Below are 9,205 nucleotides of genomic sequence, written 5' to 3' on the forward strand. Positions count from 1 at the left end.
ATCTTTTGATACATATGCAGCTAGAGTCAAGAGCTCAGGGGTACTGGTTAGTTCATAATGTTGTTCCACCTATAGGGTTGCAGATCCCTTTAGCTCCTTTCAACCAAGGAATCTTGAATGGCTGAGAAGTACCTAAAGAAATGTTCAACATCCGTAGTCATCAGGGAAATACAAATAAAAATGACCCTGAGATTCCACCTCACACCAATCAGAATGGCTAAGATCAAAAACACTGGTGGCAGCAGATGCTGGTGAGTATCTGGAAAAAGAGGAATACTGCTCCATTGCTGGTGGGACTGCAAGCTGGTAAAACTACTTTGGAAATCAATCTGATGGTTCCTCAGAAAATTGGAATTAGTTCTACCTGAAGACCTAGCTACATCACTCCTGGGTATATACCCAAAAGATGTTCCAACATATAACAAGAACACATGCTCCACTATGTTTATAGTAAACTTATAACAGTCAGAAGCTGGAGAGAACCCAGATAAAGAATGGATACAGAAAATATCATGTATTTACATAATAAAGTACTTACTCAGCTCTTACAAGTGACTTCATGAATTTTGCAGGCAAATGGATGTAATGAGAAAATATCATCCTGAGTGAGGTAACCCAGACCCAAAAGGTCACACATGGTTTTTACTCACTGATAAGTAGATATTAGCCCAAAAGGTCAGAATACTCATGATAAAACTCACAGACCATATGAAGCTTGACAAGAAGGAAGACCAAAGTGTAGATGCTTCAATCCTACTTAGAAGGAGGAACAAAATAATCACAGGAGGTGGAAGGTGGGGCTGGGGGGCTTGAGAGGGAGAGAGGAGGGGGAGGGGAAAGAGGGCAAGGTCAGGTATGGGAAGAGACAGAGAGATCCAGAGGGTCCGGAGAATGAATGGAAATATGTAGCAGGGGGAGGAGGGAGCTACTAGAAAGTCCCAGATGTCCCAGAAGTGAGCGATTCCCAGGACCCAACAGGGATGACAGTGGAAATATCCAACAAAGTGGAGATAGAACCTGTAGTGGCCACCTCCAGTAGATAGGCATGGCCCCCCAAGTTGTGGGATGGGGTCACTCACCCATCTCAATTTTTAAACCAGAATTGTTACTGTCTAAAGGAAACACAGGGACAAAAAAAGAATGGAGCAGAAACTGAAGGAAAGGCTACCCAGAGACTACCCCAACACTATTGCTGATGCCAAGAAGTGCTTTCAGATAGGAGCCTGGTGTGGCTGTCCTGTGAGAGGCTCTGCCAGCATCTGACTAAGACAGATGCAGTGGATAGTGAGAATTTAAAAGCAGTTATTAAGAGTAACTTAGACAATTCTGTCTATGATAGTTTGAAAGTCATGAAGAACTTGTTTTCATGGCCATAATCAGTCATCAAAAAAATGAAAGGCTGAAACAAAACAAATTTATGTTTGGGTGAACGAGGCTGTATCTGTGCTATCCTCAGGTTCAGGCCACGGTGTTTGGATTTGTAGCTTGTATTGTGTTCTATCCTGTTTAAGAGTCTTTACTTTTTTATTCATGAATTTAATGATAAACTAATATGGATGTGTATGCATGTGCGCATGTTTGTGTGTGGAGATCTCAGGGCAACGTGCAAGAGCTTGTTCTCTCCACTTACGAGGGTCCCAGCAACTGGTTACTCCTGTCATCAGGCTTGGTAGCAGGAGCTTTTACCCACAGGATCATCTTGCTATTCTCAGTAATGATGTATTTGCTAAAGCAGTCAAGTGGGGAGCAGGACTGAAATCTGAACTGTCTGAAGAAGCCTCATGCTGTCTGTCCTGACACCCATGTGGTGCTTGTAATAGTACTTCTCTGGAGTACTTTCCATGTGCTCAGTATGAATCCAACTACAATCCAACTTCTATACTTAAATCAAATTAGTATAGCTCCAAATCTACCCTGTAAGGTTTTAATGTTTCAAAAACTGTTAGCATATATCTATTATACAAGCTGATGGGTTTCAAATGACACTTTAATTAAAGCATGTCATAGATTTTGACCATATCCTACCCACCATTACTCTCACCTGTTTCCTATCCCCAAATAATGCTATTTGCTTTCATCCCAGGGTGTGGAGTATGTGTGCAACCTAGAGTCTATATATGAAAGAAAACATACAATGTTTATCTTGGCTCAATCCAGAATAAACTCCTTGTCTTTTTTGTTCTGGTGTTTTTTGTTTTCTTTCTTTTTTTAAAAATTTATTTATTTATTATATGTAAGTACACTGTCGTTGTCTTCAGACACTCCAGAAGAGAGCATCAGATTTCATTACGGATGGTTGTGAGCCACCATGTGGTTGCTGGGATTTGAACTCAGGACCTTTGGAAGAGTAGTCAGCACTCTTAACTGCTGAGCCATCTCACCAGCCCCCGTTTTTTGTTTTCTTTTGTTGTTTCTTTTGAGACAGGATCTCAAGGATGCCCTTGAATTTACTATATAGCTGAGGATAACGTTGTTCAGACTCTTCCACCTTTACCTACTTAGTGATGGATGAGAGACTTGTGTTATCATGCCTGGTTTATGCAGTGCTGGGGATTGAGTGTAGGGTTTTGCATATGCTAATTATGTGACTTGTCAACTATATTCCTAGCCTATAATTACTATCTTTGGTTATTAGTAATCTCTTTAACACATTTTTAGATTTGTGGTATTATTTTATATTTCTGTATTTATATATGTATATGTTGCCTTATGCCTGTAAGAGGTCAGAAGAGGGCATAATATCCTCTGTGATGATTCAAATGAGAATGGTCCCCACATCTGTTTGAACACTTCCCAATTGGTGGACATGTTTAAGAATGATTAGGGGGTGTGGTCTTGTTGGAGGAGGTGTGTCACTATAGGCAGGCTTTGACATTTCAAAAGACTCCTGCCATTCCCAGTATGCCTCCTGCTTATGGATCCAGATATGAGCTCTTAGCTGTAACTGTTGCCACGCCTTTTGCTCTGCCATCATGAATCTTTCTGTTTCCAGAAGCCTAACTTCTTTTACAAGTTGCCTTGGTGGTCTTTTGTCATAGCAGTAGATTAATAACTAAGACACTTTCAGACTGGGACTAGAGATGATTGTGATACCATGTGGATTCTGAGAATCAACTGGGTCATCTGCAAGAGCAGCAAGTGCTCTTAGTCTCAGATTATTAGTAATTATTATTACTTTTTAATTACAATTATTAGTAATCTTAATTTCATGTTGAAAGTTCCATTTTGGAGATTGGAGGACCTAGACTTTTTTTGAGGAGCTTTTCTGTCTACAAAAGGGTCAATCATTAAAAAGTTGTACCAGATCTTTAAGAACAGTATTGTGCATTATACTGGACATTATCATAAATGGGTATAGTATTTAAGACAAAGAACCAGTGTTCATGTTTTGATAGACACTTCACTAGAGAGAATAGTGCTTACCAAATTGATTTTAAAAATCCGTTCAATTCTGCTTTGTTTTGTTTTTATGAATTTGACATATAAAAATTTGACATGGCTGTCTAAGGAACAGAAATTCTGAGCATATCCTAAATGTTGGGCAGAGTAGTATGAACATGTGTAAGTTGTCACAGGGGAGCAGTGCAGTGGCCACAGCGCTGTGTACATGCACATTTGCTAGTGACAGGTTTCAGATGAGTCCATGTTTACCACATGGTGCTGAGAATGAAATGACATCACAGACCTGTGCTTATATTATCGTTCCGATTTATCCCAAGGAAGAACAAAATCATAAGAACCTTAAGAGAAACAGAAGGTGTGTGTATGTGATGTATATTGCTCACAAACACACACATATACCTATTGGGACTTGAGGCCTCATGCATGGAAAAAGTTTTCTTACATAGACATTAAAAGACAATGGATAAGAATTAATATAAAGAATTTGTGAGTCTTGATGAGGAATTTTCTGGCCAAGTTGGCCTGTGGGAGATTATCTTATTTGAAAATTGATGTAAAAAGATTCACACACTATGGGTAGTGCTAATCCCTAGGCATGCAGGCCCTAACTGTGTGAGAGTATAGAAAGCTGCTGGAAGTAAGTCCTAGCTGTGAGGGTGCATTTGTTATCGTTCAGTGGATGAGATGTGAGTAGCTGTCCAAGCCCCTGCCTGACTTCCTTACAGTCTTCCTTACAGTTCTGGATGGTAGCATGGAACTGTAAGTCAGATAAACCCCTAAGTTGTTTTTGATAAGTATATTTTATCACAGCAATCTGATGCTGATACTAGATTTGAAAAAGTTGGGTTAATGTCTTGGCATGCATCTATATCAAGTGGCTTTTATCCCAAAGACCTAGAGATGATAAGGTAGTCAAAACATATTTTGGTATATAATTAATAGGGAGAAAGAAAAGTGGGTAAATGATTGGACTTGTCAGTGTAGTAAAGAACTGAACAGAAATCAGTAGACACCCCGAGCACACATTCTGAGAGAAGATAGCTGTAATTATCATGATCATAGGGCCATAAGATGCCTCACTTGTAGCCTTTTAGCTTTAATCTTTCTTTCTGTAGGCTTCTGCTGAGGTCATGTTAGTCCTTTTTATTAACTGCTGTATGCCCACCACCAGATTCTAGCTCATATTGCACACAGTAGAGAAAGGTGAAGCGTAGAACATATTTTAGAGTCATGGCTTCAGTTTCTCTATTCATGGCACCATTAATTTCAGAAAAGGGGATTCCAGTGATCCTAACACTGTCTTTCCACATTAACAATGCACATTGTTTTATGCTTTCTGAAAAAGTTGTAATAATATAACAAATTACCTGCATTGTTCACTGAGTTTAAATAGTTGTTAATATCTTCCCTTTATTCTCCTAGTGTAATACAGACATTTACATTTTCCTAAATATTTGAGGGTTGGTAATAGACATTATGTCACTTAGACACAAATCAAAATCATCACCTTGTCTCTTCATAGGAAGTGAAGTGTGTTTTCCTACATAATATTAATTATCAAGTAAGAAATTTGACATTGATGGAATATGTTATTGAGTATACAGTCTCATATTTTCAAAAATTATCTTAGAACTTTAAAAAATTGCTACAACTAGGAAGCATACATTTCAGAATTTCAGAAATATGTTTTCCATTTAGTAATTATGTAGCCTTTAAAATTTTTTCTTTATTTATGTCTTTCACAACATCAAAAGATTCTGAAGTGCCCAATGCAGTTTTTATTTTTAATTTTCAGGGTCTTTATCTTAACAGGTAGCATTGGGTTAACCATTTTGGGGTTCACTTCAAGGCTGATGATATGGTGAGAGTTAATGATATGGATGCTGTCTACAGATTGCGTCACTGTGAAAGTACCTTTCTCACCTTGTAATATATTCAGAGAGAAGCTTGGAAACTAATCAATTTCTTATCTTCTATTGATATTATTTTCCTAGTAAGCATTCTTCTGTACAGAACTTTTGACTCCATTTTAAAATATTTTTAATCTACCCTCTTGTCAGAATAGATTCTAGAATGAATTCTTTCACCCATTGTGTTCATTTTTGTGTTCAAAGATCCCTCCATTCTTTGCAAGCTGGAGCCTTTTAAGATGACTTCCATATACAACTGGAACACTCCCGTCTGTTTAGTACCTTTATACGTTATGGTACAGGGCAGTGTGCTTGCCTGCCTTTTTTTGTCTCCATGTGTATGCTCTTCAGTTCTTTGCTTGTCATAAAGCTTTACTTAATTTACAATGTTAACATTTCAAGCACTTTATCTATTTACTTGTGTATATTTGTGCACACACATGTATCTCACAGTACACACATATAGTTCCAAGGACAACTTGTGGAAGTCAGTTCTTTGTTTGCACCATGTGGATCTTGGGGATATAAAACTCAGATCATCAGACCCAGTAGTGGCAAACATCTATACCCCGTGTACCATCTGACCAACCTTCAGCCATTTAAAAGAAAACATTTTTTAAAGATTTATTTATTTTATATATATGGATTCACTGTAGCTGAACAGATGGTTGTGACCCTTCATGTGGTTGTTGGGAATTGAATTTTTAGAACCTCTGCTCACTCTGGTCAAGCCCCCTCACTCCAGTTGGCCCTGCTCACTCAGTCCCTGCTCGCTCCAGCCCCCCAGTGTTTTTTATTATACATAAGTACACTGTAGCTGTCTTTAGACGTGCCAGAAGAGGCTGTCATATCTCATTATGGGTGTTTGTGAGCCACCATGTGGTTGCTGGGATTTGAACTCAGAAGAGCAGTCAGTGCTCTTAACCACTGAGCCATCTCACCAGCCCCATCCTTTAGCCATTTTAATAGGAATAATTTTTCTGGTTACTTTTTTTTTTTTTTTTTGGTTTTTTCGAGACAGGGTTTCTCTGTATAGTCCTGGCTGTCCTGGAACTCACTTTGTAGACCAGGCTGGCCTCGAACTCAGAAATCCGCCTGCCTCTGCCTCCCGAGTGCTGGGATTAAAGGCGTGCGCCACCACGCCCGGCTCTGGTTACTTTTTGTCTTAGGTTTTTATTGCTGTTCAGAGACATCATGGCTATGACAATTATAAAGGAGAACATTTAATTGGGGCTGGCTTACAGTTTCAGAAGTTTAGTTCATTATCATCATGGTGAGAAACATGGCATGATACAGGCAGATATAGGCTAGAGAAGGTGATTTTTTTAAAGATTTATTTATTTATTTTATGTATGAGTACACTATTGCTCTCTTCAGACACACCAGAGGAGGGCATCAGACCTCATTACAGATGGTTGTAAGTTACCATGTGGTTGCTGGGAATTGAACCCAGAACCTCTGGAAGAGCAGTCAGTGCTCTTAGCCATTGAGCCATCACTCCAGGCCTGAGAGTTCTAGATCTTAATCTGAAGGCAGCAGGAGGAGACTGTGTGCCACACTGGGCTGTAGCTTGAGCATGGGAGACCTCAAAGCCTGTCCCCACAGTGACAGCACTTCTCCAACAAAGCCACATCTACTCCAACAAGGCCATGCCTCCTAATAGTGCCACTTCCTATTGGCTATGCATTTAAACACATGATTCCAGGGGCCATTGTTATTCAAACCACCATACTTTTTAAGCAGGTGTGTGTGTGTGTTTGTGCATGCTCACGCACATGCATATAGCACATGTATAGTGATCAGAGGATTTCTCTCAGACATTTCCTCTCCTCTCTTGCGGGATGAGGAGACTGAACTTGGCTTGTTAAGCCATCTTGCTAACCACTACTTTCAAACGTGTCCTTCCCAGATTCTAGCCTTGCCTTGCTTCTCGGATTACTTTGCTAATAACTTGGCTTATTCAAAAACTCCCTAGTATCTCTGTGGGGCTGTACTAGTACATAACCAGTAACCTGCTAAGTTCTCAAGTGTGTGGCTGGTGTTCTGTAAATATCTCAGTTTCACTGTGTTTACCACGAAAAGGGAAACCAAGCTCATTCTCTTTCTTGTGCTTCTTGTTTTATTCAGGTGCTGGTCTTTCCTGCCCATTTCTCTGCCATGCATCTTCTCATAACCTTTATCTGATAGGTTCTTTGCATTCATTCTCTTGCTCCCTTGTGTTCCAGTTCTTTTCAGCCTAAGGAATAAGGAAATTTCCTGCAAAGTTCCAGGTGTGGTACTGGTTTTCAGGTAAGGCTTTGTACAAGAACGTGGTTTGGGGTTTGTTTGCTTGTTTTCCACCCTCTCTTTGATATGCTTTCCTCTGCGTTTTTCCTCTTCCACCTTCCTTTCTCTCCATGGGCACAGTAATGGGCACAGGCGGTTCAAGCAGTCTCCTGCACATGCTATTTCCCTTAGTGCCTTCATGGGTGCTTACTTGCCAAGCTCCTTTTCATCCTCTAGCTGGCAAACCCAGGTCACATCACACAGTAGCCCAGGAAATGCTTTTATTGATAGATTATTGTCTCTTCCTCTTTTTCTTCTTTTTTTGAGGGTGAAGGGCTGAGCATCAAAGTCTGTGCTCTCTACTACTGAGCTAAACCCCAGGGTACCTCCTTTATCCTCCCCCCTTGTCTCTTTTCACCTTCCTTTCTACCCTTTTCTTTCTCTCCATTTCTCACCTTCCTCTGACACATTCTGTAGCCCAGGCTAGCCTTGAAATTAAGATCCCATTAGAAGTTGCTGCTTGCTAGGTGTGTACTGTCCTGCCTGACTGCCCTCGTTCCCTTTTTGATAGACCACAATATAAATGTGTAAAGAAGAACAAATACAAAAATGGGCTTGGTTGTGCATTCCATTAATGGACATCCCATCCTGTCCTGCTTAGAAAAGTAGAATTTCAAGAAATTGATTACAGCCGGAGGGGTGGCTCAGCGGTTAAGAGGACTGACTGCTCTTCCTGAGGTCCTAAGTTCAATTCCCAGCAACCACATGGTGGCTCACAACCATCTGTAATGGGATATGATACCCTCTTTTGGTGTGTCTGGAGAGAGCTACGGTGTACTTCTTCTTTTCTTTTTAAAAAGATTTATTTATTTCATGTATGTGAGCACACTGTTGTGCTCTTAACCGCTCCAGCCCCCAGTAAAGAAACTGATTAGAAGAAACTGAAGAGCTAACAAGACAGAGTCATGCCAAAATCTAGAAGAAAAAAAAAATGGAGGAATAAAGCAGGAATTTGGGCCTGCATTTCACTTAAATACTTCCGCTGGGTCTAGAAGTGACCAAACGCTGAAAGTATATTCATTCTTTAAAGAACAGAGAGGCCTCTTGAAGCAAAACTTGCATGCTTTGGGATCCAAAAGGAGCTGCTTCCTCCAAGTCCGAATGAGGAAAAGAGTGCTTGTAGAGGGTCGGCTCCTGAGGTTTGATCAGCTCTATAGTGCCTTCATCCACCATCTAGCATCTAAAGCAAATGCCACGGTGCCCTCAAGTTTTCAATCAATGTAGTGGCACTGAGGAAGCAGCGGATCTTACTGCTCACGAAGCTGAAAGATTGAGCAGCCACCTAATCGGGCTTAGCTTTGTTAAGTCTTCTTTGCAGCAGGTGGAGGGGGCGGGTTTAGTTTAGCTCACCTGTGTGTTTCTCCAGACCTGCACCAGTTTGACTGGCGGCATACCACAGCTGTCCTGGGGGAGAATGAGAAGGGAAACAGTTATCACCTTTACTTCTTTTCCCTTAAAGAGTGATTTTTCTGTAGGTTTGTCCCTCTGCCGCAGACCCTCTGGGCCCCTTTGTCTGCGTGGAACGGGTCTCTAGTCACAGGTGGGCAAAGCGTTGGATGAAATGACAG

The 9,205-nt window shown here is 40.6% G+C and overlaps 1 protein-coding gene across 1 annotated transcript in view; it reads left to right on the forward strand.

Annotated features, from left to right (window-relative positions):
- LOC110291106 (la-related protein 1B-like) overlaps positions 1-9,205 on the forward strand; it is a 71,002-nt gene that overhangs the window by 24,011 nt on the left and 37,786 nt on the right. The window lies entirely within an intron of this gene.

Source organism: Mus caroli, chromosome 3 (genome assembly GCF_900094665.2).
Source record: "Mus caroli chromosome 3, CAROLI_EIJ_v1.1, whole genome shotgun sequence".
Taxonomy (NCBI): Eukaryota; Metazoa; Chordata; class Mammalia; order Rodentia; family Muridae; genus Mus; species Mus caroli.